The sequence below is a fragment of the Anastrepha obliqua genome, chromosome 1 (assembly GCF_027943255.1).
Source record: "Anastrepha obliqua isolate idAnaObli1 chromosome 1, idAnaObli1_1.0, whole genome shotgun sequence".
Taxonomy (NCBI): Eukaryota; Metazoa; Arthropoda; class Insecta; order Diptera; family Tephritidae; genus Anastrepha; species Anastrepha obliqua.
In genome coordinates this window covers 144007699-144022292 of record NC_072892.1, presented here as the reverse complement: position 1 = coordinate 144022292, position 14594 = coordinate 144007699, and the positions used below count along the sequence as shown (strand labels likewise).

The following is a 14594-nucleotide window of genomic DNA, read 5'->3' as shown; positions in this document are numbered from 1 at the left end:
TTACCAAAACTCTCGGTGCTTCTTGACTTGGCTTTTCATATTTCAGTTTCAAGGTCTAAAAAACGAGCTTGAAATTACTAGATAACAAAGGCACCCAGTGGTCGAATAATAAGGATTGCTAGAGGTTCTAAACTAAATGTAAAACAGTCACCGGGAAGACGTCCAATATGATGGAAAGAGTACTGGGTGTCAACGTCAATTGAAGACACATAACATTCTTTTTATTATATTTTTATTTTTAATTTAAATTTAATTAATTTTAATTAATGTAATTTATATTGCGGGAAGAAAAACAAACAAGAAGCCTTTAATAACAGACAAAGAAAGAATAAAGTCAATGAATATGCCAAACTTTTTTCAAAGAAAAAGTGACTAATTTATAATTCTGACTCCAATATGTCAACTGTCAAAGTGGAGTTAGTTAAGGTGATTTAAGAAATGCATGCATCCGGTCGAGTGGAGGATGGTTCCATGTGTAGAAGTCCACACAAGTTGGGAAAGTTACTGATCGCCATTCACTTGGGAGTGGCCAGGACGATTTTTCTGCATATCGTTCAAGCAGTTCACAACGTCCGGGATTAGCCCACGTATCCTCTGGGTAGCTTCCGAACACCCGTTCGGGAGTGAGCTAACGTGAGACGGCGAAGTATTCCAGGATAGCTGGTTGTGCGCTGGGTTTGGGACCCGCCACTTAAAAATCCTCCCCAATGAAAAGAACTGCAAAGCCTCGGATGAGAAGTGCCTTCACTGATGACTACCCCTGCAAACGAAAAAAGGAATACGATTTGAGGGCATGTATCTGGAATGTCCGGTCTCTTAATGGGGAAGGTGCCTCTGCCCGGCTGGTTGATGTCCTCGTGAGAGTAAAGGCTGACATCACTGCCATCCAAGAGATGCAATGGACGGGGCAAGGAAAGAAAACCATAGGACCTTGCGACGTCTACTACAGCTGTCATGTAAAGGAGCGCAAATTCGGTGTCGGATTTGTTGTGGGAGAGAGACTTCGTCGCCAAGTACTGTCGTTCACTCCGGTGGACGAGCGTCTCGCAACAATCCGTATCAAAACCCGTTTTTTTAACATATCGCTAATTTGCGCCCACGCCCCGACGGAAGAGAAGGACGATGCGACCAAAGATTCTTTCTATGAGCGCCTGGAACGTTCTTATGAGCGCTGCCCCCGCCACGACATAAAAATCGTGCTTGGCGACTTCAACGTCAGGGTGGGCAAGGAGGGAATTTTTGGTCCCACAGTCGGAAAATTCAGGCTGCACAACGAAACATCCGGTAACGGACAGAGGCTGATCGACTTCGCCGGGGCCCGAAACATGGTAGTCTGCAGCACCAGATTCCAGCATAAAAAGATACACCAAGCTACCTGGCTGTCTCCTGATCGAAAAACGCGAAACCAGATCGATCATGTTGTGATAGATGGAAGACACGCTTCTAGTGTATTAGATGTACGTACGCTCCGAGGACCAAACATCGACTCGGATCATTACCTTGTTGCAAGCAAAATACGCTCACACCTCTATGCAGCAAAAAACGTACATCTACGTACTCAAAAAAATGTTTAACATCGAAATGCTGCAATCACAACAGACAGCCAGAAGATTCGCCACTCGACTCTCACTCCTGCTCTCAGAGACCACTGCACAACAAACCGGCATGCGCGAGCATTGGAGCAACTTTTCTCGTTCCCTACGTACCGCCGCCGAAGAAGAAATCGGATTCCGGCGAGACCGAAAAAATAATTGGTACGACGAGGAATGTCATGCTGCCGCTGAAACAAAGGATGCCGCCTATAGAGCCGCGCTGAGATCCGGCGCAACGCGAGCCATGTGGGATCGCTACAGAGAGCTGAAAAAGGAAGAGAGACGTATTATTCGAAAGAAGAAACGAGAGGCCGAAATACGTGAGTGCGAAGAGCTTGAGATCCTGGCCAACAGGAACAACGCCCGAAAATTCTATCAGAAAGTTCGGCGGCTTACAGAAGGTCTTAAGACCGGGGCGTTTTCCTGTAAGAACAAAGACGGCGAACTGGTGACTGACGTATAGAGCAATCTTAAATTATGGAGGGAACACTTCTCGAACCTGTTAAACAGAGACAGCTGCGCATGTCACAGAGAATGTGAAGATCCCGATACCGCAATCGTTGACGTCGGAATTGTCGTTCCGCTACCCGACCATGACTAGGTGGGAATAGCAATATCACGGCTAAAGAACAACAAAGCCGCGGGCGCCGACGGACTGCCGGCTGAGTTATTCAAACATGGCGGCGAGGAGTTGGTAAGGTGCATGCATCAGCTTCTATGCAAAACATGGACGGCTGAAAGCATGCCTGCCGACTGGAATTTAAGTCTGCTCTGCCCAATCCATAACAAGGGCGATCCGGCACTCTGTGCCAATTACCGCGGGATTAGTCTTCTAAATATCGCCTATAAGGTTCCAGCGAGCGTATTGTGGGAAAGGCTGAAGCCCACCGTCAACCAACTGATTGGACCTTATCAGTGCCGCTTTAGACCTGGAAAGTCTACCATCGACCAAATATTTACAATACGCCAAATCTTGGAAAAGACCCATGAAAGGAGAATCGACACACACCATATTTTCGTCGACTTCAAAGCTGCATTCGACAGTACGTAAAGGAGTTACTTGTATGCCGTGATGTCTGAATTTGGTATCCCCACAAAACTAATACTACTTTGCAAGATGACGTTGCTCAACACCAGCAGTGCCGTGAGAATTGGGAAGGACTTCTCCGACAGACAGGGAGACTCGCTTTCGTGTGACTTCTTTAAACTGATGTTGGAGAACATCAAGAAATTAACTGCATTTAAGGGTAATGTTAAGTTTTAGCTATATCAAGTATTTGCACTGCAGTTGGGATAACTTACGCAGGTGATATTTGTCTATGTTAGAGACATGGTGACAACAGATGGTTAACAGAATTGTCCGTGCAAAAGTTCATGTGAGTAAATATGCTACCGGTTCGCTTCATCTAATGTTAAAATTTATTAACAACTAAATCGAGAATGGGTCGCGTTTACTAGGGAAAGACAATATTTATGTACTAAAATTCTACCATACAAAATGTAATTCATGATTCTGCCATTTGCATAGCAGCGCCTGAAAGCATCTTGTAAAAAATTTTAACATTTGGAATGCGGCTCTCATTGTTCATATAACATTTTATGTTAGACTAGCAAAACTACGTAAACTATGTTCAGAGAATAAGATAGCATGCTTTCATACAACAACAATTTGAAGAGAGTCTCTTGAGATGTTTAAATGTAGTTCATCGTAATGCAGTTAAGGCTTATTTACATCTCTCTCAAATAGAGTTTACTAATTCCCATACAAACACAATTGCTTAGAAATTTAGACAAATTGGAAATAGGCTATAAATTAATAGTCACCAAGGCAACATACTGTGAGTTTTATACTTCTGCATTCTTTACTTAATATCACTAATACAATTTATATTCAATTTTATGCTAATGTGAAACACTGTGCAATGCGCAGCTTTTGTAGTCAAGCTGTCGTTTTTTTTTTTTTGTTTTTTGTAACTTTTAACGATTTTTTAATATTTACATAAAATATAAATTCTCATTTTTCAGCAATTTCATGTATGTATGTATGTACACATATACAAACACAGCTCATCATTAATTCATCTTACCTATAAAATATTTACTTTTATTTTTTACTTACATAAACTATTCTGGTATACAATAACAACAACACTCGCCCGTTTGCGTTTACTTTGGATGTTTGCGCAATCATCACTTTAAATAAGCGTACAAATATCTAAGGGCTGCGAATTTGTTATTCTACCCTTTTGCAGTTGTTCTCTACTTATTTGATGCGGCACGTATGTACAGACTCGCATGTGTGTTAACGCTTACCAACTGAGCAAACGCTGTCAACGCAATATCAGCAGGCAGGACAAAGAGATGTCTATATGTAGATGTGTGCATGTGTGTGAAATCTATAGATTCGTAAAAGCATTAGTTGTCAAACAAAAAGCGAAAATGTCATTGAAAATGACACAGCTAACACAAATAAACTCGTAAAATATGTTGAACTAAAGCAGGTCCTGCTGGAAAATCCACTAAGATCCATTTGGTTTGCTTTTGGTATGTTTAAGACTGTGATTACTTTGTGTTCGTTCGCTTTTCTGTATCAACAAATGGTGGATTTTACATGGCGATGTAGGGGAATTTTCTATTACCCGTCGCTTCATTACTTTTTCGTAGGTTGGGACAAATGCGTTGCATTATTTTTGTTTCCCTTTTTTCAAGTACTCCAAAGGTTGATTTAAAAAACTACGCTCAGCCGCAACAAAACTATGTTCTAGCTCGCGCTGCTGTTGTAAGAGTCGATGGAGTACTCGGTAGAGACTAAAAAAAATGTTAAGTCTTTAGTTTGAATTTAGCTCTGTATACTTCAATTTATCATTAATAAATTTATTAAGTTATATTAGTTTGGGGAGAAAAAAAGCTCAAATTTAGGATCACTGCAGTGTTTTCCAAGTGAAAGTGGCCGCATTTGAGGAAGTAGTGGATTGGTTACTCACTTCGGTAATTATACAGTAATGCAGGATATAAATATCTACTCCGACAGCCAAGCGGCAATTAGGGCCTTGGGCTCGTTGTTTATGCATTCGAAATTAGTCTGGGAATACGTATCTTCTCTCTCAATTTCAGACTGATTCGGATGCCCGGTCTCATGAGCTGGCTAGACAGAAAACCCTGGAGCGCAAAACGAGTGGATTGGGGTTCTCTTGAGATCCTGTGATCTGGTCCTGGAAAGATGGACCTCGCGTCGACTCAGTGAGGGCTAAGCTACTGCGCAAACGTGCCAAGTCGCGAGATCTTTCTGGCCACGGGTAGAACGGGGGCGCTCGAGAGAAACTTTAAGGCTAATAAAGATGCAACTCTCGAATTTGGTATGTATCCTTAACGGACATAGTTCGTTTTGTGTCCATGCTTTAAGAACTGGGATTGCTTCAAGTCTTTTCTGTAGAAGCTGCCTGGAGAACGAGATGGAATCATCTCTGTATCTTCTTCTCAGTTGTCCTGCTCTCGTCGGGCAAAGATTTAGACATCTGGGGCCTCACTTTTTCGCTACTTTTGCGGATATTGCGGGTTTAAAAATCACTCATCTGGTAAAATTCATCAGTAACTTAAAGCGGCTAATACGAAGGTAAATGCTGGTCGCCGTCCTCTAACTCCAAGGCCCTTTCTTCTTTTTGTTCTCCTGCTTGACTTCTTTTCTTCTCCTTTCCCCTGTACGGCATTGAAACGGACTAATTTTGAATATTTGTTGAAGACTCTCGCATGGGTAGATATTTATCCTAACCTTGGAGAAAAATGGTTTTCCCGATAGGTGGCTCTAGTGATCGATATCTCGTAAAGTATCGATCAAACAATTTAAAGTTTATGTTTGTTGTCAAGACGACATTTCAGTGCGTGTAGCGTAGTACACATAACAAAAGTGAAACTTTCAAGGTAGACAAAGAAAGAAGGAGAAACCCGAGAGAGAATGAGAGTGAGAGAGAGAGAAAGAATATATATCTAAATAAATTCACAACATTTGCAGAGAATACCAATAGACAAAGTTTACAAAAAAAAGGAGAAGGGTCGACCGGTGTAGGTAAACGCCGGACACAAACCGTAGCAACAACGCGATGTACTCCAAGCGTTTATCACCCGCAGAAACGCAGTGATTCCAGTACCGCAGCAACGGCACAAATTACCAATAAATCCGACGCCAGAATGGATAGCACTTTATGGTACGCACTACCATTAGCCAGGAAACGGAAATAAGCGCCAAAAAGTAGGCACAAAAAAAATTCGGACCAAAAACGCCCCAAACAGTAGGCACCAAGGAAATATTACGCCAAAAAGTAGGCACCAAAAATATATTTCGTACAAGTTTGCACCAACAAACAAGCGCCAAAATTAGGCAGGGTTATTTCTCACTAGAAATTAGGAACCACAAGGAAAAACTCAGGAAAAATAGCCTAAAGCGTATCTAAGATATAAAAAAAGTATAGCACTCTTTCTCCTTTTCCTCTACGTTATATTTGTTTTCTTTCTCGCGAAACGAAAATGCCCAAAATGTTGCATTGCCTTACAATTTTACTCTCCATTCTCGCTTGTCCATCGACGCCTAGGAAGTTTCACTTGAAAAAGTACTTTTCTCTTTTTTTTTATTCAGTTAGCAGTAGCAGGATGGAACAACTATGGGATAAAGATAACATTCCGTACATTTTACAGCTTTTCTTTAATAAAGGTGAAAATGCAAACCAGACCGCTGAAATTGTGAATGGTGTTTATAGTGCCGATACCCCAACAGCTAATAACGTGCAATTTTGGTTTCGTCAAGGTGGTCGTTTCTTAACATATCAGTGGCAAAAACCTCAAACCTGATTCGAGCGAAGGTTGGGTAAACATATCAGCCTCTCTCAGCCTGCCAAGCTCACTTGTGGGTTGTAGTAACCCATTTGCTAACCGTGGCTTTGATGGATACAGAAGGGAGTGGCAAAACGGGATCTGCGCTAAAGAAGTTGGCCTAAGAGTCCATCTTAGCTAAAGAGTCAGGGGTCTCGTTACCCGCTATACTCAAGTGTCACGGGACCCATGTTAGCATCAGAATATTATGTCTACCGGAATAGTTCAGCCTGGATTTACAGGAATCAACTACCTTTGAAGAGGTTGGGAGGGCTGTCTAAGAAAATGAGCGCAACTTTATCACTGGTGACCCACAGAGATCTGATTCTCCATCTGTCTTCCATAACAAAGTTCATTGATTCCGCCGCTTGAAGCACAACCTCCGCAAACAACAACTGGACCGTTTGAATTTAGCGATTGACCAGAAGCTTACACACATTTATAGTGACTCGCTAAAAACTCCGGAAGTTTAGTTGGGAAGTTTTATTGCATACACCATTTAGACCGAACCTGGTACAAAGCGATTACCACCTTTTTCTCTCATTACAAAACTTCCTGAGTGATAGGAAATCGGTATGAAGAGAAAATTCTAAAATTCGATTACTACAATTTTTCGCCACTAAGGAGCAGGACTTCTATGAGAGAGGTATTATGAAGTTTCCTTTAAAATAGCAACGAATTATGCAACAAAATGGTGCATCTTTGAGGCAAATTGAACTAGCCGAGACGTTTTAAATAAAGTTTTGAATTTTTCCCCAAACTAATATTTTATTCAAATCTAATTTTAACATGGCACACCTCCATTTTATTTGAAAGTCGCACTCGCAAGTATGAGAAGCCTGATTGTTTGCGCCACTGTTTTTGCACTGTTAAACTCTGTGGAAAGAAGCTGCGGCCCGCGAAAGGAATAACAGATTTTTCCTGCAGGGTACTTGTACGTATTGTATGTTATGTTTGTATATATAAAAGTTAGTTGAATGAAATGACTAAACAAACCAAACAAATACGCAAAAAATAGTTTGCCAACACAGAAGATGGAAAAAGTGGCAACAAAGTTGGGTGCGAGAACTTTTATCTGCAACTCAGCAGACAGAATAAGACAAAGTGTGGAGTGTATAGACAGCGTGTGAGTGTTTCTCTGCATGTGCGTATGTGTGTGTGAAGCAACGATCGCGTGCCATGTTAAAAGGCCAACAACTTGACATCAGCTACAACTCGCCGGAGAATTGAGCGTGGAAAGTTGCGAACGTGCAGCGTGCGATGTGATAAACAATAAAACTTAAATAAATACAAACGCATGCACACACACTCATGCATATGACATCCATATGGCACAAACCTAAACTTTACGCTCGTCCAAGTTGGGCGGTGTCCGGTAAAAGAAAGCAGAAAAAAGGCTTTCTAGTATTTCCTTTTATTTCGCTCTTACTGCGTATTTTTCATCCATTCAGAAATTTCTGCAAGTCTTACGATTTATTTTATTTGTGCTTGAAAGGGTGTTGTTCTTGTTGCTGTTATGCTGCCTATTGTATGTCCTCGGGTAACTCCTTTGTATTGTTGTTGTTGTTAGCACCTCGAGATACGCCGAACGCTTACAAAAGTTTATCAATCATTTAAAAAGTAAATTGTTTAGGAAACATGTTGGAGACATGTTGCTTAGTCAGTAGTGACAGCAGAGCCAACAACAGCAACAACAAATACATATATGGTGCACTTGTGTGTGTTTTGCTCTGCGCTGTGAGGTAACGCATGGAACTGCCATTAACACTGCGATTGCTGCTGATATCGCTAACAACAGCCGAAATGTGCAAGGTGATCGAACGCTTTTAAACATGAGTATGTGTGTGTGTGTGTGTGTGTGTGTGTATGTAGGTGTATGATTGTATGCATTTCACTCAATTCTTGCACTCCCTTATTGCATTGAGTTTTCTTAGAAAATTTCTTTATGCGCATTAAATTGAAAGTCAAAAGTTAAGCAGAATCGCTACAGAAGCTTCAGTAAATGTGACAGCATGAGTTTGTGAAATTTATTAGAAGCGAGGCTGAAAATGCGAATAGAGATTTCAGTGTATTAATAAAACACGTCCAGTCAGCTTATTTTAGGAATACTTGTACACACATATCTTCCAATTCGCTAACTGGAAATCATACCCTGATAAAGTCATCTAATATTGATAGCCCATAGTTTCGAGAATGGGGAAAACTGCTCAACTGGTGGTACTGCCACTCAGCTCTCAATATATTTTACAACGCACTGTGGCCATCTCTTGCATCGGAGCTTTTCCGACTACTTCAGGCCGGGCATTGGAGGCTCTGGTGGGTCTATCACCACTTGATGGTTTCAACCAATGAGAGGCCTTGAACGCCATCTGCAGGCTGAAACACAATGGGAATTGATACAGCCCCTGTCCGATATTGAACAACAGAGTAGGCATTGACTTCGATCCAACGAAACTCGCCATGCCCCTTAACTCCATCCCATCCAGAGTCGTGCTTGACTAGAGATACAGTGTGGTGCTACCAGAGACTCAGTTGGGGTCAAACTCAGAAAATGAGCCCGACACTGTTTTCGTATTTTCATGGATGGCTCGAGGACCGAGCACGGCTCCGGCTCTGGGATCTACATGGAATCCAGCGGGACAAAACTGCACTTTGTTCTTGGGACACATGCATCTGTGTCTCAAGCGGAAGCGTATGCTGTTCAAGAAGCGATGAACATTGTTGTAGAGAAGCAGATCTATATGTGTCTGCAGCGACAGCAAAGCTGGGCTTATAGCCTTAGACAGCCCCCCAACCACTGTAAGGATATACGAGTTCTGTAAATCCATGCTGAACTATGTCGGTAGACATAATAGGCTGATGCTAACATGGGTCCCGGGACACGTGGGTATCGTGGCTAACGAGATCTCTGACTCTTTAGCCAGAATGGGCTCTGAGGTCACCTTCCTTGGCCCGGAATCCGTCTTCATCTCCCCCGCCTTCGCTCGAATCAGGCTTGAGATCTCTGGCCCAGATGTGTTAACAAGGGACCATCGTGGCTCCTTGACACTACAAGATCTACTCAGATTTCTTTGGAGGTCGAGCAGATTTAAAGACAATTAAGAAGGGAATCCGAGTGCAGTACAATGGATTTAATGGTGTCTGAGTGCTGTACTTCCTAGTCGGCCCCGACAAAAAAAATATTTTACAGAATCTGCTGTTATACCAACGTAATTCGGGATTTATGTTTCCATCCTATTTACAGCTATCTATTCTACCTTGGGTTTTTTGTTTATTCTCCGCAACTTTCACACTCTCTTGTCAGATGTTTCCCACTTACACTTCAAAACGTGGAATCTTGATCCCCGAAATCTTTTGATTCACAAAAGTTTATATGTGAGTGTACAAGAGATAAGCGATGGTTGTTGTTGTTGTAGCAGTTACTTAGCCCTGCCGGTACAGTATAGTCACCAATCGTCATCGTCTAACTCATATAACGGCAGCACCAGGAAACATGAGTCTCCCGATGAATGTCATTTTACTGTCTGGTCCAGTAGTGGTAATTGTGTTTTGTGCTGGATCTCGTCAGTGTAGTTGAGGAGATGTCTCTAGACATGCCTGGGAGGTATCTCAGGCTCTAGCAAATGTCTATGGGTGATTCCTTTGGTAACACCCCGTAGAAATTGCTTCCTGAGCATTTCGCCGTGCTCTTTAACCGGGATCATGGAAGTCTCGTGGTGACGGTGTTGCAAGGGAGATATCAGGGGCACTCTGTAGCAGGTCTTGTCAGCTTTGTCCACTGTGTATCACTAATAGCAGGCGACCAGACGAGTGCAGCGTAGTTCAGAATCGGCCGGGAAATGGCTTTAAATGTTGCCAGCAACATTTATTTCTTTGTCTTTGCCCCAAGTGCTACCGACTAGCGATTTGACGGCCTTGTTGCGGTATTGGACCTTAGTGGGTGAAGATTGCTTTGGGTGAAGGTTGTTTTGGACGAAGGTGAAAACCAAGATTTCGAGGTTGTTAACTAGCGGTATTGATGTGTCATCGACTTTCGCGTTTAGCTGTAGTTTGACCACTTTCGGTCAAGTGATAAAGAGGATCGCCGTGGATTTAGTAGAGAAAAGTTGGAGATTCCTTGCAGTGCAAAAGCGAGAAAGAATGACAAGATAAGCGTTTACTTTGGAACACAAGTTATCGCTGTCATTGCTCGATGCCATTATCGAACAATCGTCCGTATAGCAGACCAATGAGACGCCCTCTGGTGGTTGAGGAAGCTTCCATGCACAAGCGATTTTGCTCATAGCCGCTTACATCACAGGCAACTTGCTCAGACCAGTGCTTCCAAGTAAGGATATCTTTTTTAGTTATACTTTCCATACTTCAGACGGTAAAAAAGTATGGCACTTTGAAAAGTAATAGTAATAGTTTAAGTGACATGAGGTGTAGAGCAGGACGCTTTTTGCATACTTTCAGGAGGAACGCTTTGAAAAGCAACAACTTTTACAACAAAACTGTTTGTCAAAACGAAAACAATGCAGTGCTACCAAATCACATCCAACTTTTAATTCAGGGGTAATTGTATTTGCTCACGCCAATTAAGAAGAAGAAGTTGTATTTGTTACTCGCTAGGTGGCTGACGAATCGAAATCAGCTAATTTGTATTTATGAGCCGAATGAAAAATCCATCAGTATGTATAAAATTATACTTAATCATATATCCAAAGTTATGCATTCATTTGCACACTTTTGTTTATGTGTATACTCGTATACATTTATTATATCGGGTGTTTTTTTAGCACCATGCGAACTATCGATAACTATGGTTCGATCGCTGAGAATCACAAACTAAATTGACATTTCTATTCAGTATATTTTGGCAACCTTACTTGAAAATAAATCTGTTCACGAAGTTCATAGCGCACTGACGGCATCATCGGTCTTCATCATCTTTCTTTCGAATGAAGGACCTGCCATTACTGTAAATGGCGAGCGCTATCGAGCCATGCTGAGTGCATTTTTGTTTCTGAAAATTTATCAGCTAAGCATCGACGACATTTAATTCCAACTTGCCATACTCGATTTATTGGAATATTTATTCATTTATTTATTTATTTATTAAGCCAATGAATGTAACAAATTTGTATAGGCTTAATAGGCATATTTCAAAGCTTAAAAAAAGTTCAAAAATTTCAATAGGCAATCTTTTGCATATGAAAATTATATCCGGACAAACTTAAAAACTTTACTAAACTCAATTAAGGTTCTACTAATAGGAGCATTTCGAGCATAACGAGATTTTGAGAGACCAAGACAGAAAAAATCCAACTGCAGAGAGCTCTGGCTGGAATATAAAAGAAAATCCTCTCCAAAATGAAGGACAGAGACAAGATTATTCTCCTGTTTTGCAATGATTTTAAGTTAATCAGTAAGCAACGCGCTGCATAGGTAGGGATAGGAGAGAATCGTAAATTACGCGACGCGAAATGTAAGCATACTTTCCAGATCCGTTCAATTCTAGGAGCATGGGACTTGTAATATGGAGACGAAATGAGGCATGCATACTCAAGTTTGGAACGAACAAAAACCAAGGCTTCAGAGTATAAGGGTCGGATAAATCAGAGCTATGACGCCAACAAAAGCAAATAAGATTTGGTAATAATAAACTCGACTAGAAATTTTGATAAGGCGGTGATTAGGCGCAAATAAAGCAGACCGCATTCCAAATTTGGGCCTCATAAGGCAGCCAAACTAGGCCCAAGTCCCGAAAGGTATCGCCACACATCTGCCTCATTAGGCGCAGGTTCCAAAACCGAACTTCAGCAATACTCCGGATGCCCTTCTACAAATCAGTTAGGGACTCCAATTTATGACTAAGTGAGACACTGCCACAGATTTTCGTGATCACAACCAAATTTGGTATTGTTCTGGCATGTCAATCTTTGCCTTGCCTAACGTGGGCCTGGTAAGGTAATAGTGAGGCGTGCCTCAGTAAGGCCTGCCTAATTCGGGCCTAACTGATTCTTCGGCATGCCTCACTGTAATTCTAGTCGGAAAAAGTAAGCTTCGAATGAAATATTACATCTATGTCTGTAATTTCACCAGTTATTGAAATCATCTAAATCAATTTGCATCAATTCAGAATCGAGGGATTCAGTGATCGTCGAATAAATCTTAACGTCATCTGCATAAAGCAGGAATCTTGCCGACGAGTAGCAGGAGCAACTATCATCGATCTGCAAGCCAACATTGACGCCATATGGCCAGATTTGTTGGAAAAAGTAGTCAAAAATTGGACTGGCCGAATTATCAAGTGTCGGCTAAGTGTGGGATAAGTGTCGGATATCATATTCAAAAAACAAATACCATGAAATTATTAACAAGCAAAAAAGTTATTAGGACGGCAACTAAATTCTCGCTGTTTGTCAAAAGATGCCGCCAGAAGTGTGTGCTAGTCGATTCTAACATAACCCAAACGTCATAAACCAAGCTTAGACATATGGTAAACAAACTGTTTCGACACATTAGTGATTTTGTTTTGGTATCATATACTTTTGGTTTTGTGAAAATATCTGATTTTGTACCGAATAATCGTCATTTGCGGGAAGTGTTGATTTTCCTCTTTCATTCGAAAAAAAACGGCGGCTGAAGCGCATCGAGAGCTACAAAAAGTGTACGGAGATGCTGCTTTAAGTGAAACAACGTGCCGAGATTGGTTCCGTCGCTTCAAAGTGATTTTAATGTTGACGACCGTCCGTGTGAAAGAAGGCCAAGAACTTTCGAAGACGCTGAATTGGAGGCATTGTTCAATGAGGTTCCGTGTTAAACGCAAGAAGAGTTTGCTTTAGTATTAGGAGTTATCCGCCAATCCATTCCCGAGCGATTGCGTTCTTTGGGAATGATTCAGAAACAGAGGATTTGGGTTCCTTATGAGTTAAAACCAAGGGATGTTGGGCGTCGTTTTTTCGCCTTGAACGACTGCTCCAGCGGCAAAAAAGGAAGGTTTTTCTTTATCGCATCGTGACGGGTGATGAAAAATGTATTCATTAGAGCAATCCAAAGAAAAGAGAATCTAAGTCGACGCCTCGGCCGAAAATTCATGCTGCGAAGGTTATGCTATATACTCGTATGCATGTATTTGGTCGACCAAGTTGGTGTTATTTATTATGAACTGTTAAAACCAAGCGAAACTATCACTGGGTATCGGCATCGACTTCAATTGATGCGATAGAGCCGAGCGCTGTGCGAGAAGTGGCCGCAATATGCGGAGAGTAATGAAAAAGTGATTCTATAGCATGACAACGCTCGACCTCACGTTGCCAAGCCCATTAAAACCTACCTGGAAACACTGAAATGGGAAATCCTACCCCACCCGCCATATTCTCCAGATATTTCGCCGCACGATTATCACCTGTTCCGATCGATGACACATGGTATAGCTGACCAGCAGTTCCATTCATATGAAAACATCAAAAAATGGCTTAGTCCGTGGACAGCCTCAAAAGATGTACAGTTTTACCGCGACGGTATACGAAATATAACAGAAAGATGGGAACAAGTAATAACCAGCGATGGGCAATACTTTCAGTGATTCACTTGTAACCACTTCTTCAGAATAAATTTGCATTTTCATAAAAAAAAAACAGCGAGAACTTAGTTGCGCACCTAAAAAATTAAAAATTCACTCCAACAATATTTTCGTTTTGTATTATGATTTCATGTTTTCAAGCTCTCAGAAAAACACCCGATACTATACAAACAATTGTTTTGCTTCCATAAAAATGCACGATCTTCTACATAGAGGAAAGCAAGTTCATAACCATGTCTTGGCATGCAAAGGAAACGGAAGTAGTTTAGGGCAAATAGCTCGACGAAGTTTACGAAATTTCAATAAGGTAATGAATACCTACCCAAATGTAGTTACATGTAATGAAAATCGCACAAGCTGAAGCCAAGCAACATAGAAGTAAATGGAGCTGCAGCAAATAGAGTACTGGGGTAACTAGAAATGCAAATCTCTGCGCGTATGTATGTGTGAACTCCATCCAGTCAACCGCAGATTCGCATGAACTGCATCATTTTCATAGCTTACGCGAATGGTAAGCATGCAATTGCTTACTGACTCACATGCGAGCGTATCTATGCATGTGTATGTGTGTG

General features: G+C 41.5%; 1 protein-coding gene across 1 annotated transcript in view; it reads left to right on the top strand.

The window, feature by feature from the left end:
• LOC129252955 (cytotoxic granule associated RNA binding protein TIA1) overlaps nucleotides 1-14594 on the top strand; it is a 145832-nt gene that overhangs the window by 68187 nt on the left and 63051 nt on the right. The gene's annotated exons all lie outside the window — the stretch shown is intronic.